The sequence below is a fragment of the Saccopteryx bilineata genome, chromosome 4 (genome assembly GCF_036850765.1).
Source record: "Saccopteryx bilineata isolate mSacBil1 chromosome 4, mSacBil1_pri_phased_curated, whole genome shotgun sequence".
Taxonomy (NCBI): Eukaryota; Metazoa; Chordata; class Mammalia; order Chiroptera; family Emballonuridae; genus Saccopteryx; species Saccopteryx bilineata.
The window spans coordinates 270,228,534-270,246,123 of NC_089493.1; the positions used below are offsets into that span (position 1 = coordinate 270,228,534).

General features: G+C 44.9%; 1 protein-coding gene across 3 annotated transcripts in view; it reads left to right on the forward strand.

Moving 5' to 3' along the window:
* AUTS2 (activator of transcription and developmental regulator AUTS2) overlaps positions 1-17,590 on the forward strand; it is a 1,187,404-nt gene that overhangs the window by 815,851 nt on the left and 353,963 nt on the right. The window lies entirely within an intron of this gene.

Here is a 17,590-nt window from a genome sequence, read left to right on the forward strand (position 1 = left end):
GCAGTAGATTAAGTAGCGTCATTTAAATATGGGCAGTTTATCCTTGTCAGTTATATCTCAGTGAAGCCATGGGATAAAGCCATGGAAGACGAGCGGGCAGTGTAGAGACACGACCTATGGCTCACTGGTGCTGGGGAAGTTTTCTCTTTCCTCAGGAAGTTCTCTTTTTTTCTTTTCTTTTCTTTTTTTTTTCTTTTTGCATTTTTCTGAAGCTGGAAACAGGGAGAGACAGTCAGACAGACTCCCGCATGCGCCCGACCGGGATCCACCCGGCATGCCCACCAGGGGGCGACGCTCTGCCCCTCCGGGGCATCGCCCTGTTGCGACCAGAGCCACTCTAGTGCCTGGGGCAGAGGCCAAGGAACCATCCCCAGCGCCCGGGCCATCTTTGCTCCAATGGAGCCTTGGCTGCAGGAGGGGAAGAGAGAGACAGAGAGGAAGGAGAGGGGGAGGGGTGGAGAGGCAGATGGGCGCCTCTCCTGTGTGCCCTGGTCGGGAATCGAACCCAGGACCTCTGCACACCAGGCTGACGCTCTACCATTGAGCCAACCGGCCAGGGCCAGGAAGTTCTCTTTTAAGGACCATTTGGGAAGACTTGTGAGACTACATTTTACCTTCACATTGGGACAAATGGGTATTTTCAGAAAACTCTGGGTGATGGGCACTCAACACAGTCCGCAGTACTGATGCTAGAGAGACATTGAGCTGAAACCTATGTATTCTTATTGACCAATGGGACCCCATTAAATTCAGTTTCTAAATAAGTAAAAATAAAATAAAGTACAAAGACAGAAAGAAAAGGCAAGCCAGCCGTTCCGCTCCATCCCTCTTCCTTTCTCACATCCGAACCCCTAGGAGGCGGCCTTCTCTGCTGTGTTTGGGGGAAACAAAAGTAGCAGAGCCCTTCAGGAAAAGGCGTCCGCTCCTCTCTGACCACGCCTTCTCCCGCCCGCTGTCACGGTGTCCGCATCCGGAGAGGTTCTCCAAGGGAGAAATGAAAATTGCTCCAACGTGTTGGCAGCCCGAAAGGGTACAGGCATTTTTGACACAAAGGGATGTTTGTTTTCCTTGCATTTTAACTCATAATTTTTGACACAGTGGGGAACTCCAGCATGGCTGCCATTTAAAATGTTACAATGCCATGGTGTTCTGATTGCCTCTGTTACGGGGGTATTGTGACTGAAGGCCAGGAGACAAAGCAAACGAGGCCAAAGGCAGTGCCTGCTGCTGGTACCGGCCGTTTCTCTGCGTTTGAATATGTCTTTTCTCCGGCCTGATGAGGAGTCACTCAGGGAGACTGGAGCTGGAAGCTGTACAACCTCTCTCTATTCAGTCCCCTTGATTTTAATCAGAAATCCACAATTATTCTTTTCCTCCAAATAGAGAAACTCAATCCCCATTTTAAATTCAATTATTGTAATTGCAGCGTTCAGAAAAATAGCACATTCATTTTCTAATAAGAGATTGTGGATACCAAATTACTGCATATAGTATGTCAAAACAGCGAACTCGAGACTGGCAGGCCAGTGGGTGTTTTTATGTTGGCAATTTGTATTTTCTTGCAGACAATTTAGAGTAATCCTACCCTTCCTTGTTTATGATATAGAAGACTGGGTTTTTCAAGCCATCCTAAAGTAAAGACTGTTGTTAGGCGCAATTTAATGTAAAATCCCAGTCAGGAATATGATGGATTCTAAGAGGGGCAATAATGAAGAACCTATTGTGGTGATTGTGGGGGGCGGGGGGGGAGGGGATGAATGGTGATGGAGGGAGACTGGGCATGGGGTGGTGAACACGCAATGCAGTGTACAGATGTACAGATGATGTGTTGTAGAATTCTATACCTGAGGCTATAAAGTTTTGTTAATCAGTGTCACCCCAATAAATTAAATAAAAAGGAAAAAAAGAAAATAAACAAAAAGGAATCAGTCTGGCGTGTCTTTGGAGCCTCTTGAACCACCTTCTGACATTTGTGAATCAGTCTCTCTCAGGCCACATTTCTATGCCGTCAGCTGTGCTTTCCACTGTCTTGCATTCTAAAAACAAAACAAAAAATCTGGGTGGTGGGAAGCTGATAATGTGACCATTATGTTTCAGCAATATGAGAACACCGTTTTCCCTTTTCCTATTCAATGTTAGTTGCTTTTGTTGGCTCAAGGGTGAGTCGGAGGTAAAAAGAAATATATTTGGATTTTGATTTTCCTGATTTTCTTAAACAGTATCTTTACAATTGGATTTCTTCAAGTGTATGCTGTTATTGTCTTAAAATTTACTTTTCCCTTGAAGTTACCTCCACGGATTTCTCACGGACACATTGACACACCCGCCACACTCAAAACTCCTCTCGTCCACGTGGGTCATCACTGTGGAGTTCTTGATCTCAGTGAAACACGTTCCATGACCCCTTCCCTCACATACCCTGCTAATCTAATTTATAAATTCATTCTTTCATATATATATTTCATATATATTTATTAAACACTGACCAGATGCCAGGTTTAGGAGGGACAGGTTCTCAGCAAACTCTGAGATGTATTTGGGGAAACTGGCCACAGTGTAGAAGATGCTGGGAACCCACAGCTGAGATACAGCCAGAAAAGCCAGAGCGAGCACCCATACGTATGAAAGAGGGAACAGATGTGCCCGGGTCCCTGAGGATAGAAGTGGTTGAATTGTTGAGTGCCTACTGAGTGCCAAGCACTGTAGTTATATTCTCTCAACTAATCCCCAGTTTTCCAGTTGCCAAAGCTAATGCTCTAAAAAGTTTAATCTCTTCCCAAGATTACTCTGGTGGTTCATTTTGTTAGGTCAATCCCTAAATAGATCTTGCATATTAAAAAAAAAAGTGTGCACAGAGTTATCCAAGTAGCTTTTTATTCTGATTAGTCAGACTCTCTGAACAAACTTCAAAATGGCTGGCTTCTTAGTTGTACCCATAATCACTTGATGTTTTTAATACTCATCTTGTCTGTCTATTTATCTTGCAAATCTGAATTTGAGTGAACATCGTACACTAATGTCAAAGCCCATATCAGTATTGCACAATGCATAACCTAAAAGTTTAGACCCCAGATCTTAAATTTATGCATTTTACTTTAGTTCCTGTACATAGGTTACTGACTACTATTTGGCTGAAGCATAAATCCAAATTATATCCACCAAAAAGTTTTGCATCAGGAACCTAAAAGAATGCTTAGAAAATTGAATTCTTAAGTACCTTGCCTAGATGGTATTTGATCAGTGAAATAAAACCATTTGTTAACAAGAAGATTCCTATTGTTATCTTAGTTGAGAGGAAATGATAGTTTGTTTCTGCTTTTGTATAGCATAGTGTCAAATCTCCAGACATCTCCCAAGCAGAAATCCTTGCAGATTATTATTTCACCTCTGGGAATAAAATGACAAAAAAACAAACAAAAAAACCCAAGATTTAAATAACTCTTAGGTTTACCTCATTTCTAAGTGTGACATAACATACCGTATTTCCCCATGTATAAGATGCTCCCGTGTATAAGACGCACATTAATTTGGGGGCCCAAAATTTGAAAAAAAAAAGTACTACATAAAGTTATTGAACTCAAGTTTTATTCATCATAAAATTCATACAACTCCTCATCTGCATGAAAAAGCAGGAAATGCGAGTAAAAACAAAATCTACAACCACTGTATAAGATGCATGCAGTTTTTAAATCCCAAATTTTTCAAAAATGGTGCATCTTCTACTTGGGGAAATGTGGTATCTCTTATCAAAGAGTTGGAAGAAATAAAGCTATGAGTCTTTTATTTTTTTTTATTTTTATTTTTTGTATTTTTCTGAAGCTGGAAACAGGGAGAGACAGTCAGACAGACTCCCGCATGCGCCCGACCGGGATCCACCCGGCACGCCCACCAGGGGCGATGCTCTGCCCACCAGGGGGCGATGCTCTGCCTCTCCGGGGCGTGGCTCTGCCAGGACCAGAGCCACTCTAGCGCCTGGGGCAGAGGCCAAGGAGCCATCCCCAGTGCCCAGGCCATCTTTGCTCCAATGGAGCCTTGGCTGCAGGAGGGGAAGAGAGAGACAGAGAGGAAGGAGGGGGGGGTGGAGAAGCAAATGGGCGCTTCTCCTATGTGCCCTGGCCGGGAATCGAACCTGGGTCCCCCGCACACCAGGCCGGCGCTCTACCACCGAGCCAACCGGCCAGGGCCCATCTTTTATTTTTTTCTGGCTGCTTTCACACGGTTGAACTTACTTAATTCTCAGAAAAGTCCTGTGATCATGTGTCACCCTCATTTCCAGCTGAAGAAAACATGTAGGCTCTAAGATGTAAGTACCTTTCCCAACATGGCACAGCTTCTAAGTGAAGAGTGTGAACCTGGGTCAGCCACAGACTGAGCCAGCACATCCCTGAGCCAGGCACCGTGCTGGGTCCTGCGCTGGCGGGAGAGCCCTCTGGGCGGGACCCAACATGGGGCAGATGGCCGCCTTCACTGCTGCTCCCGATCATCGCTACCTCTTTGCAGTTTCAGCGGGACTCTACCCTTCGCCAGGCAGTCAGTCAACAGGGTGTTTTTCTCAAGTAGTTTCTTTGTATAGTGCGTTAGAGGGATTGAGGGGCTATATTGTACCTGCTGGGGACATGAACTTGCACATGAACAGAACTGGGTTCAAGTACCGCCTCTGCCGTTGGAAGCCTGGACTTCTTAATGGCGGAGGGGTTTGTCACACTCCCCTCCCAGGCTGTTGTTGTCAGGACATCAGGCAGTGACAGATCGCTGCTGGCTGGCATCTGCAAGGGAAGTGCTCTGAGGTAGCTCCTATGGAGACCTTCTCCCCAGAGAGGCCCAGGCTTCGGTGGAGCACAGGGAAGGAACCGGGCTTTTCAACACAGACCGGCTCAGAGCTGCCCTGCCTTCTGGATCCACCCCTCTCTCCCTTGGCCTGAGGTAGACATGGTTCCCTTGGCAGGGACCTGAATCAGGGCGCTGCTCAGCAGGCGCTGCGCTCAGTGCCTCCCAGCCTTAGGGGCTGGAGGGAGGGATGGTTTGCAGCAGCTTCATTACCTGGGGAAAAAGAACTCAGAGTTACAGGGGCTTGAAGAAAGATGCTTTTACTTTGAGTGTTGGAGAAAATAGAACAATTACCTGTTGAAGGCAAAGTGGATGAAAAACACCTCTGTTCATACTCTCCTGATCATTTAATCTGTTCAGATTCATTCTGCCTTTCTGAAGCTGATTCAAGCCAAACTGTCTGTTCCTCCTGGCTGCACCGTTTCTTCCCCAGGTGGGGCAGGGCACATGGCAGTCGCCTGAGCTTCCCAGCTAATGACAGACGTTTCCTACTCCAAGGGGAGACTCCTCTAAGGGCTTGAGCTTCACGCACAGTATCAGAAATCTGAGATGAAGAGGATGGAGGTAGAAGCCATGAGTCATCCAGTCATTACTGGGCATCTTTTAGGGTCCGGAAACCGCACTGGGCCCTGTGATGGTTCCAGGGACAACCAGCTGCTCTTTGGAGCAGCTCAGCATCTGCGGGGGGGGGGTGGGGGGGGGACAGGACTTGTATATGTAGGATCCGTGAAGACTTGTCTTCTGTCTAAACTAGATTTTCAGCACCTGGTTCAGCTACTTAAAAAACAAAATCAGAAACCCAAGATACTTTGTTGAAGAATGAATGAAAGAATGAACGAATGATTTCTAACATTTCCTGAGGGCTTTCTATGTCAGGCACTGTTCTATACCTCTTTGTGTAAATTATATGTATGTATGTATGTATTATTATATGTACTTATTAACTCAGTGAATGCTCTCAACAACCTGGGAGGTAAATCTGTCAATAGCCCATTTGATAGATAATGAAAACGACACACAGAGAGAGGTTAAGATACTTGCCAGAGGTCCCACAGCTCCTGTGTGGTGGGGTCGGGATGTGACTTTCAGCTCCCTCTCCTTCCCTTACACCCAGACCCGCTCGGCCCCGGCCTGTGTGCTCTGGCTGCCTCTCTCTGGGCCCCGCCAGGCCTCTCATTTGTAGTTTCTCTTACCGAGCACATTTCTAAACGAGGACAGTGGCTCCGCTTTAAGGACATACAAATGGCTTGCCCTCACCTGTCAAGCATGATCCTTGTATTTTACCAGGCCCATTATGAACGCAATCTTTCTGTCGAAAATTTGCATACCTCCTTTCTTGAAAAGTAATGACAGCAATTTCTTTCCCTCCGCTCCCTTTCTGAGTGTCTCATTTAACGGCACCTGTGAAACCGACAGGCGCAGAGATGAGAAGTGAAAGAGAGCAGTTGATTAAATCATCATCAAGTCGGGCCTCAGAAAGTCAATTCTGCTTGCCGTCTGCAATGATATCCTTTTATCTTAAAGTAATGAGCTATGGCACTTTTGCATCGGGTAATGCGATAAGTTCTATTAGCATGTTCCATTTGCCTCACAAGCAAGGGCAAGTCATTTTAGCTAGCTCATATCATTGCAATCAAAGCAATTGGCTTCCCAGGCAGAGAAGAAAGGGAAAAGGCTCAGGGTGATTTCTATGGATCACAACACAGCGGAAAAAATAGACTCTTGTATTATTTTAACCCGTAACATACTTTTCCTTCTTACTCATCAGCAAATTTGGGTTTTATTAGCTCACACAGGACTCTGAAGGAACCCAGCTTTAGTTGATGCAAACCTAGGGGACTCCAGCCCCACCCAGAGAAACAAGCAACGCTGATCAGGAAAGGAAAAAGCGTGCCATTCCAGGGTCACCTAGAATGCCACCGAAGAACACAGAAGACTGGCTCTTCCTGCTAAATAACACTGTGGTCTCATAATATATTCTTGCTTCATGCCATCTTCAAAGTCATTTGTAATAGGTCCCCAGGCAGGTGTGGATTAATGCTATTGATGACTTGGAATCAGTAAATCAATGACAAAGAGGCAAAGGATCTGGTGCTTAAGCTTAAAAGAGATCTTTTACAAATCACCCAGCCCCAGACTGAGTTTTGCCTTTGGACAAGAAATTCATTTTTCTCATTTTGCCAACCACCGAGGCTTGTGGGCTCTGGGTTTTAAGTAAATTTCATCTTTGGGGTTTATGTGTGTTTATACTTGGCAAAATATGACTTCCTTTCTTCTGAGGGGGGGGAAAAATGCTGAACTCTCCAAAAATTTATGAAATAGCCACTTCTTTTTCTACTTCCAAAAACACAACGATATTTTAATGAGCTAAGTGGAAATTTACAGCATACAGATTGTGTTATGAAACACACCTGGATTTCAGTGACAAGAAAATATTGAAAATTAATTTGTGAGCTTTAGAATGTCAGGTTTGAACAAAATGATTTATTTAGCAATATATTTACACTTATAATGAATGGCCAGAGTGAACCTAGCACATAGTAGGCATTTTAAAATTATTTATTGAATGGAGTTGCGTGATCATCTAAGAGACCCTAGAGCAGGGGTAGTCAACGTTTTTATACCTACCACCACTTCTGTATCTCTGTTAGTAGTAAAATTTTCTAACCACCCACTGGTTCCACAGTAATGGTGATTTATAAAGTAGGGAAGTAACTTGACTTTATAAAATTTATAAAGCAGAGTTACAGCAAGTTAAGGCATATAATAATAATTACTTACTGAGTACTTTATGTCGGATTTTCGCTGTTTGGCAGAATAAATCTTTATAAAACAACTTACTATAGTTAAATCTATCTTTTTATTTATACTTTGGTTGCTCCACTACCACCCACCATGAAAGCTGGAATGCCCACTAGTGGGCGGTAGGGACCAGGTTGACTACCACTGGTTTAGAGGGAGAGTAAGACATGTTCCCCTATCCCCTCAGACCACATTGGTCATGTGAGGTCTGGCCAGTTCAAGCTGAGAACTTGCAAAACTGCCACATTCTGAGGACTCCCCATGTGGGAATGATAGCTCTCCAGTACAGAATTCCAGAAGCTTCTGTACATTTTCTCTCCATTATACCTCAACAACTGCAGATTGGTGGATCTTCTACGATTTTCAAATGTGCTCATTTTTGTAAGACTGTCAGAAGCTTTATTCTTACCTTTTACTTATTTTTCTTTTCTTAAGCTTCCCTTTGAAGTCTCTTCCTCAGGGAACCTTCCCTGACCCTCTAAGTCAGGTGGGCCCTCCACTGTCCCTCTCTTCTGAGACCACTCCCATCACTCTCTTGCCCAGTGTCGGTCTCCCCTTCGGCTTCCATGCAGTGAGAGGGTAGAGAACAGTTTTTCCTTTTCTTAAATTGAATTTATTGGTGTGACATTGATTAATAAAATTATACAGGTTTCAGGTGTACAATTCTATAATGCATCATCTGTATATTGTACTGTGTGTCCACCACCCCAAGTCAAGTCTCCCTCCATCACCATTTATTCCTCTTCACCCTCTTCTTCCTCCCCCACCCTCTTTCCCTCTAGTGATTATCACACTGTTGTCTGTGTCTGTGAGATTTTCTTTTCTTTGCTTAATCTCTTCACCTTTTCACCCAGCCTACCAACCCTTATTTCCTCTGACAGCTGTCGGTCTCTTCTCTGTGAGTCTGTTTCCATTTTGTTCATCTCTTTCTTTTGTTCCTTAGATACCACATATAAGAGGGCTCATATGGTACTTGTGTTTTTCAGACTAGTTTATTTCACTTAACATAATACCCCCTAGGCCCATCCATGCTGTTGCAAAAGGTAAGGTTTCCTTCTTTTTCTACGGCCAAGTAATATTCCATTGTGTAAATGTACCACAGCTTTTTTCTCCACTCATCTACTGATGGGCACTTGGGCTGTTTCCAGATCTTGGCTACTATAAAAAATGCTGCAGTGAACATAGGGGTGCAGATATTCTTTCAAATTAGTGATTTGGGTTTCCTTGGATAAATTCCCAGAAATGTAATTGCTGGGTCACAAGGCAGTGAGTTCCATTTTTAATTTTTTGAAGTAACTTCACACTGCTTTCCACAGTGGCTATATCAACCTTCATCTCATCAGTGTTTTTAAAAACTCTTTATTGAATTTATAGGGGTGACATTGGTTAATAAAATTACATAGGTTTTAGGTATACAATTCTACAGTCCATCATCTGTACATTGTACTGTGTGCTCAGCATCCCAAGTCAAGTCTAACCTTCATCACCCACTAGTTTTATTCTTATCGTTTAAGCCAGTGGTCCCCAACCCCCGGGCTGCAGACCGGTACTGGTCCATGGGCCATTTGGTACTGGTCCGCAGAGAAAGAATAAATAACTTAACATTATTTCCATTTTATTTATATTTAAGTCTGAACAATGTTTTATTTTTTAAAAATTACCAGATCCCCTCTGTTACATCCGTCTAAGACTCACTCTTGACGCTTGTCTCGATCACATGATACATTTATCCGTCCCACCCTAAAGGCCGGTCCATGAAAATATTTTCTGACATTAAACCAGCCTGTGGCCCAAAAAATGGTTGAGGACCACTGGTTTAAGCTATTGTTTGGCATACAGATTTTTTGAGGCGGCTTTCATTTTTTTTCTGAGCGCTGGAATTTGATCAGACATAGTTATTATTGCGACTGAAGGGAAGAGGAACAAATGACATCGTTTTAAAATCAATAGGAATACCTCAAACCACTTCAGGATTAAACATTTTATTTCTAGGGCCCCAATAGCTTTAAGTTCCACGTGAAGTCCAGAGCCACTGTGAGAGGAAGGGACACAGCGTGACACGAGGGCTCTGTGGCGTGGTAGCAGGCACGCAGCAGCAGACTTGCTCCATGCAGTCCAGCATGGCTGTCGGGTGTGCATGAACAAGGAACGGGGCGGATGAGACAATGACGGTGGACATGTTTATAGTCACTGAGCCGCCACCTCACTTCTTCCAGGAAGAAAATAAGTGTCATGTTTTCTGCAGGTGGCTTCTCCTGAAATTGCTTTTAGGTGAGGGATATCTTTACGGTCTTAGATAAACCACCTGCCCCGAAGGGGAATAGATTTGTTTTGTCTGCAGCCAAGTTCAATCGTACCTAAGGTCAGATGCTGTGGTTTACAAGTTGGGGTTCTCCCTCCTTTTCCTCTCATTTCCTTTCGGCAGAGAGAAGAATAAAATAACTTTATTCAGTGGTGGTGTGCAGCCCTGACATTTTTGGTGGCAATGATAAATGGGTTTGAGATACGAAATAACTGTTCCCGCAAGGTCCATTGAGCAGAATAGAGAGCAATGCCCTCCTCAATGTCATTGGATGTGATGTATTCAATGATTGCCACTTTCTGCTTAAGAATGCATTCCATCACGGGGTACCCAGAATTCCATCTTGTTCCTTCATTCTGAATGAGGCAGAGAGGTGTCGCAGACCTTGACTTATTTCAGTTTGAATCAGAGTCTTAAAGCACCGTTGTTGAGATTCCCAAATGGAAATGAGAAGTGCTCGCTTTGAGGAAATACCATAAAATCATAGTCACATCTTTTCTTAGCCTTTTAATGGAAGATATATTTTTTAAAAAAGTATATTTAAATGTATGATTTATTTTAGAGAGAAAGAGCAAAAACATTGATTTGTTCTTCTACTTATTTCTGCATTTATTGGTTGATTCTTGTATGTGCTCTGACTGGGGATGGAACCCACAACCTTGGTGTACTGGGACAGTGCATTAACCAACTGAGTTACCCAGCCAGAGCTGATGGGAGATATTTTCTCCTGGGCCCCAACTGGAGGCTCTGCTGACAGTTTTAACCCTGCCCAGTATATTCAAATACACATCCCATTATATTAAGCAGTCAAGTTGGTCTGTGTTTCCTGCGGCTTCTTTCTTTGGAATTACTTGTCTTGTAAATCATAGTTTGCTTGTGCTATGTGGAATCAACCACATGTTGAAGAATTTCAAATAAGAATGAGAAATGTATCAGTATGATTGAGCACCTGCTATGTCCCAAGGCCTGGAAATACTCAGATGAGCAGGGCACTGCCCTTACCTATGTTAGAGCACTCTCTACTCGGGAAGACTATTGTGGTAAACGGTGGAATACAGTTTGAGATGGGATGGAGACAGAACAATTCATTTTAAAAAAAAAGGGATTAGAATTCTAAGAATTCTTTTTTTTTTTTTTTTTTTTGTATTTTTCCGAAGCTGGAAACGGGGAGAGACAGTCAGACAGATTCCCGTATGTGCGACCGGGATCCACCCGGCATGCCCACCAGGGGGCGATGCTCTGCCCACCAAGGGGCGATGCTCTGCCCCTCCGGGGCGTCGCTCTGTTGCGACTAGAGCCACTCTAGCGCCTGGGGCAGAGGCCAAGGAGCCATCCCCAGCGCCCGGGCCATCTTTGCTCCAATGGAGCCTCAGCTGCTGGAGGGGAAGAGAGAGACAGAGAGGAAGGAGAGGGGGAGGGGTGGAGAAGCAGATAGGCGCTTCTCCTGTGTGCCCTGGCCGGGAATCGAACCCGGGACCTCTTGCACACCAGGCTGACGCTCTACCACTGAGCCAACCGGCCAGGACCTAAGAATTCTTAATTCTAAGAAGAATATTGAAACATGCACTGTGTTTTTAAAGGTACATTAAAGATTTTTAAGTAGGAACTCGGTGGAATAGAATTCCAGACAAAAGGATTTGTTAAGTGCAAAGATAGTAAGGGCTGAGAGTGTGGCCACGTGTGCCCAGTTGTGGCTAGAACAAGGGATAGGTTAGGATGGTGCTATTCTAAAGTGTGAACACAGACCAAGGCCGGTCCATGGGTCTGCTATGAGATTAATATGGTAGCTGAGAGTCAGCCTTTGAAAACTTTTATAGCAATTTCATAGAGTAATTTTATATCTTACATAATAACATGTATTTTTATATGTCTTTGCTTCTTTTTATTTTTCTAGCAATTTATTTTTTTACTGTATATTACAAAAATATTGGTCTACAAGTTATTGGAAAGTAAAGAACCTAAAAGAAAAACAAGTGATCCCTGTCCACAGAAAATCTGAGAAGCACTGTGTTGCAGGAATGGTTAGAAGGCAGGAATGGGGAAGTTGGGAGCACTGTCAAGAGTCTTCATTACCCTGCAGGCCATGGGAAGTGTCATGATCAAACTGAAATTTAGGAAATCCACGGTGGTCAGTAAGGACTTGGATTAGAAAAGGAAGAGACCATAGGCCCTTGAAAGAAGTCATTATTAGCCTCTTGTTTTGTTAAAATAAAAGCCTGAACTAGAGCAGCACCCGTGACCATGGAGATAGAGAGGACTTGAAAGGTAGAAGCCATAATGGGGGTGAGAAAGGAAGGTAGGTCTGCTCAAGGATGATGGCAAGACTGTTCATTTAGGCAGTTGAGAGACTGCGCAGTGATGCTGTGAGCATAGCACAGGAGAGGGGCAGCTTTGCACTCAGCAAAGGATGGTGGGTCTAGATTTAGACATATACTTGAGTCTGAGATGTTGATGGGTGGGGCCTGAGGAAGGGGGATTAGCACACAGAAATATGATGGCCATAGTTAACACTTATTGTCTGCACCTACCCTGAACATATAGCAACTCATGTTCTTAGGAGAGAAATGCCATTATCACCCACATGTATAGGTAAGTAAACTGAGATGCAGAGACTTGAAATAAATTTTCCAAAGTCACATGGCTGGCAGATGGTGGGCATAGGGATTTTTAGTCTCAACATAGAAATGGCAGAGGGAACAAAGGGAATCTTTAAAGATCCCCTGGAAATCATCTAGAAACAATAGAATTGCAGGTGCCACTCTGGGGAGACAGTGACAGTAAAGAATACGCAGAAAGGGAAGGGCCATGAAAAGATTTGAGGGAAAACACAGTATCGGTGACTGCGTACACGGGGAAAATTCTGGGGAGTTCAGTTGAAACAATCCAAGTATCCAGCACTAGGGAACTCGTTATTTAGTTAGTTTTATTTTTTAAATGTCTTCCGGTAGATTTTTTTTTCTTAGATTTATTTATTTATTTATTTATTTATTATTTTTTAGAAGGGACAGAGAGAGAGAAGGAGGGGAGGAGCAGAAAGCATCAACTCCCCTATGTGCCTTGACCAGGCAAGCCTGGGGTTTCAAACCAGCGACCTCAGCATTCCAGGTCGACACTTTTACCCACTGTGCCACCACAGGTCAGGCACTAGGGAACTTTTTAACTAGGTTATTTACAATTCACACAGTAGATTGCAGTGCAGCCTTTTCTTTAAAAAAAAAAAAAAAGCGATGTTACAGAGAAAATTTTACTCACCAAAGTATTTGGCATGGTATGCGAAAACGAAGCAGGTTGCAAAATACCATAGTATTTCTTAAAATGCTGTGTGTGAAGGAGGGCCAGCATGGAGAACAGGCTGAAAGGAACGATACAAATGTGTGAACCAGGTTTGAGGGTGGTAGACTGATTGGTAATTTAAAAAAAAAACATGGTAAAAAAATATGTATTAATGTTTAAAAGGAAACACTATTGGGTGGGTGGATGGTTGGTTGGTGGGTTGGTTGGTTGGTTTGTCGGATGGTTGGTTGGATGGTTGGTTGGATGGTTGGTTGTTTGGTTGGTTGGTTGGTTTGTTGGATGGTTGGTTGGTTGGTTGGTTGGTGGTTTGGTTGGTTGGTTTGTTGGTTTGTTGGTTGGTTGTTTGGTTGGTTGGTTTGTTGGATGGTTGGTTGGTTGGTTGGTTGGTTGGTTTGTTGGATGGATGGTTGGTTGGTTGGTTGGTTGGTTGGTTGGTTGGTTTGTTGGTTGGTTGGTTGGTTGGTTGGTGGTTTGGTTGGTTGTTTGGTTGGTTTGTTGGTTGGTTGTTTGGTTGGTTGGTTGGTTTGTTGGATGGTTGGTTTGTTGATTGGTTGGTTGAAGAGTTGAAGGGGTGGGACATGTTTAGGACAGGAAGAAGTTGCCTCCAGAGGTTCATGTCTAATCTGTGAAGCTGGAGGGAGGAGGTGACACAGAAGTGGATGGTGACATGTTGGAATGGCTGCATGGACTCGGGTAAGGAACCAGGCTCTTCCTAATTCTGCATTTGAAGCACATGGTTCAGATTCCCTGCCTTCCTGTTTCCCTCTTTGTCTATGGTGGGCTCAGGTGGGCTCTGTCTGATAGCCAAATGACCAAGAATTCTTCCCTGGCCAGGATACAAGGGCTGATCGTTCCTTCTCGTGTCTTGTCTTTAAGATGGAGGAAAATATTTTCTGCTTTTCACAAAGGGCTTGGAAATCTAGTCACAGAGAGTACTACTCTGTCACCACAAGGTGGTCGTTAGTGTGCAAACCTGTCTGCTAATAAACCAGTGCAGCACCCCGATGTCAAAATGCTTAAAATGGTCAGGTCCGCTGGGAGCCCATTTCTGCATCTGACATGCCTCTTCCGTTTCCCAGCCTCATGCAGGACATAAACCTGCAGCCAGAGGTGGCTCGGCATGAACTCTGATAAATTGGAGTGGGTGTCTAGGGATCAGGCAGCAGACACTTCTTCTTTTAACCTTCCAAGACCAAGACTCCTTTGGCCAAAAATCCACCTTGTATTGAACTTAGGGTATGAAAGCTGTACAGTGTATTAATGTGAATTTGAGACCATGAATTCTACCCACACCGACTCTATAAAACAGCCTCCCCTTGTCATAAAGCAGGCCCATAAACCGCTGCCAGCGAAGCAGAAAGACTCCTCAGGCCCATGGCCCGCTTTCCGTCTGGAGTTGTCAACAAACCCCCTTTATGAGTGGAATAGACCTCTTGTATGAGTCGAGCTTCTGGCTCTTTACAGAGTGTGTTAGGAGCCAGGCTAGGCAAACGTTAGGCGCTGTTTGCTGAGTGCATTTATTGCCTTTGCATAATTTATGAGCTGGAGGGGTTGACCATCATTCGTCTCTGCCAGGGGCTGGCACTCGAGGCTCCAGAGAGTGGAGCTGTAAATTGGATGGTGCGCTCCTGCTGAGCTCACGGCAAAGTCCTCGGGTCAGTATGGGAATTTAATACCAGAAATGGAACTGTTTTCTCAGCGCACCATGTGGGCCTCAGCACAGCAGAGACTGTTTTGGCAGACTCTGCGACTAGCCTTGTCGAGGAGCTGTCACTCACCCGGCATGTTGTGTGGGGAGCCTGAGCATTTTTAATCGGCTTGGCATCCGTGCTGCTTCCATAATGGATACCAGTAGGTCTCAGTTCTCCACCATATGCTTAACTCTGGAGACAAGGTGCTTCTGGGTATATCAGTAATTACTTGATGCGGAATTAAGTGGACCTTGAAATTAGAACTGGACTATTGGAAAGCAGGAAGCTTAACACTTTGATAGAAATAACTGGTCCCAGGAACACACTGCTGTAGGATGGGGGGGGGGGGCGAGTGGTGTGTAGACCGCAGGGGTAGTTCCTTCCCGACCTCCCCACCCTTTCTGCCCCCTGCACACCAGTCCTTGGTGCTGTGGACAAAGGCCATGCCGCAGCCTTCAGCTGTCATGGATCGCTTCACAAGGAGGGCTGTGAACATCTGGGAACATAAGCCTGCCTGTTCAAGCCCTCTTCTCTCTTCCATGCCCCTCTTGGGTCATGCTTTGTCACTCTTGAAAATGTGCTCAGAACGTAGGAACCTCAGGGAAGCCTTAATTCAAGACAATGGAAAAGTCCCCCAGTCAGGAGAACCATTGTTTCTCATCTGTTGTTCTGGGCCTTCGGGATCTTTACGTCATCCATTTTCTACCTCACCTCATGTGACTTTATTATAGAGAGGCCCACTGATCAGGCAACAGAAAGCAAGGTGAGACCATCTGAGGTTGGAAGCTCGGTTGGAAATGATGCAGTGGTACTTGGTTAGAGTGCAGTCACTGAAATGCTGACCGCCCCGTGGCACCGAGGAGCCAAGCCGGTGGGCAAAGAAAAAGTCCTAACTCTTCGGTCTGTGAGGCTGTGATGTGAGTTCCTGAATGTGCATAGTACAGAGAGCTTGGGCTAGAAGGAGGAAGTAGTCTCCAAATTGTGTCTTCTATTGTAATACCAAGATGTCTATTTGGATGGGATTCTTGTTATTTTTCAGCTGGAAGCTCTCCGACAGTGGGTTAAACACTAAGGTAATGCATTGTCCGCTGAAGAGAGAAAAGTTCAGAGGTTGGCTGCTTGAGGTTGGTTCGAGCAGCTCAGCTCTGCCAAGGTGTTTCTTCCTCGGCCCACCGTCTTGTTTCTGTAAGTGGGCTTTTTGCCTCATCTTTACAAGGTGCTGCCACATATCTAGACCTCACATCACCATGCAATTGTATTCAAAGGCAAGAGGCGAGTGTTCCCTGCTTTTCTCCCTTTTTTTGAGGAGAGCAAAATTTTCCAGAACCCTCAGCAGAAACAAGCTCAAGTCTCAGCCAGAAATGTACCTTATGGCCACCCTTAGCTGCAAGGAAGGTTGGGAGAAAGAGCCTGTCTGGCTTTTTTAATCTCGAAATTTCAGGAGACGGCACAGACTGGGGAGAGGGGATGGTGAACGTCTGTGGGTATCTAGCCACTAGCGACTGCTGTATAAGCAAACTTATTCTCCGTTTCTGTTCATGGCAACATCAAGTCCCATATCCAGGTGGCCACACTAAAAATCCTTGGCATCGTCCTAGACGCGTCCCTCTTGCTGGCTCCCCACATCCATGTGTTACCAAGTCCTGTTGGTTCTGCCTTCAGAAGCGCTCTGCCATCTGTTCCTGCCTTTCTGAAGCCACACGCTGTGCTGGATTAGACAGTGCTGGTTGACAAATCGGTGTCCCCGTGACCTGGGTCTTTCCCCACAGCGCCCTATCCCTCCTCCACCATGGGAAGGGTCATGTGAACAGAACGTCACTCTGATCATGGCACCCCCCACCCCCTGTCAGTGTTTGCGTCCTAATTCCATCTCTAGAGTCAGGCTCCACAGAGTCTCAGTCAGCTGCCCTGTGTGACGGTGGTCCCGTGAAATGATAACGAGCTGAAAATTTTTTCATCACGTGGCAATGTTGTGGCTGTTGTGACATCATAGGGCGACTCATTACTGATGTGTTTGTGAGGAAGCTTATATAAACTAACCTACCGTACTGCCAAACCTGTGGAAGCACAGTACCTGCAATAACGCACAGCACAGAACGCTTGGCATTAATTGCGACTGTGTTACAGGCTGATGTGTTTCCTATGCTCCTTATTGCTATATTAGAGTGTACTCTTTCTCTTATTGACAAAAAAAAAAAAAAAAAAAAAAAAACCTTTGCTGAAAAACGGTATTCCGTGTTACACTGGGCACGGCTTCATTCATCTTATGTTTCTGGCCTCTCTTGATTGCATCCTTTTCTCTTGTGCTTGATTTAATCTCGTGTTGTTTTGTACAGAAACAAGCTGTACAGGCTTGTAGCCTAGGAGCGGTAGGCTGCACCACAGAGCCTCGCTGTGTAGCAGTGTGGTAGGTTGTACCACCAGGTTTGTGGAAGTGCACTCGATGGTGTTCACACAACAATGAAGTTGCCAGACAGCGCACTTCTCAGAACACATCCCGGTCCCTGCGTGGTGCATGACCGCGCCGCTAACCTGAGCGCCACCTTGGGGCCAGTCCCATGGCGGCCGTGAACGTCCGTCTAGCTTAGCAGTGCTTACCGAGGGCGGCTGAGTGCAGGAATTGATGTATTATTTTATCCGCTGTGCGTTTTCTCTAACCAAACACATCCCTTTT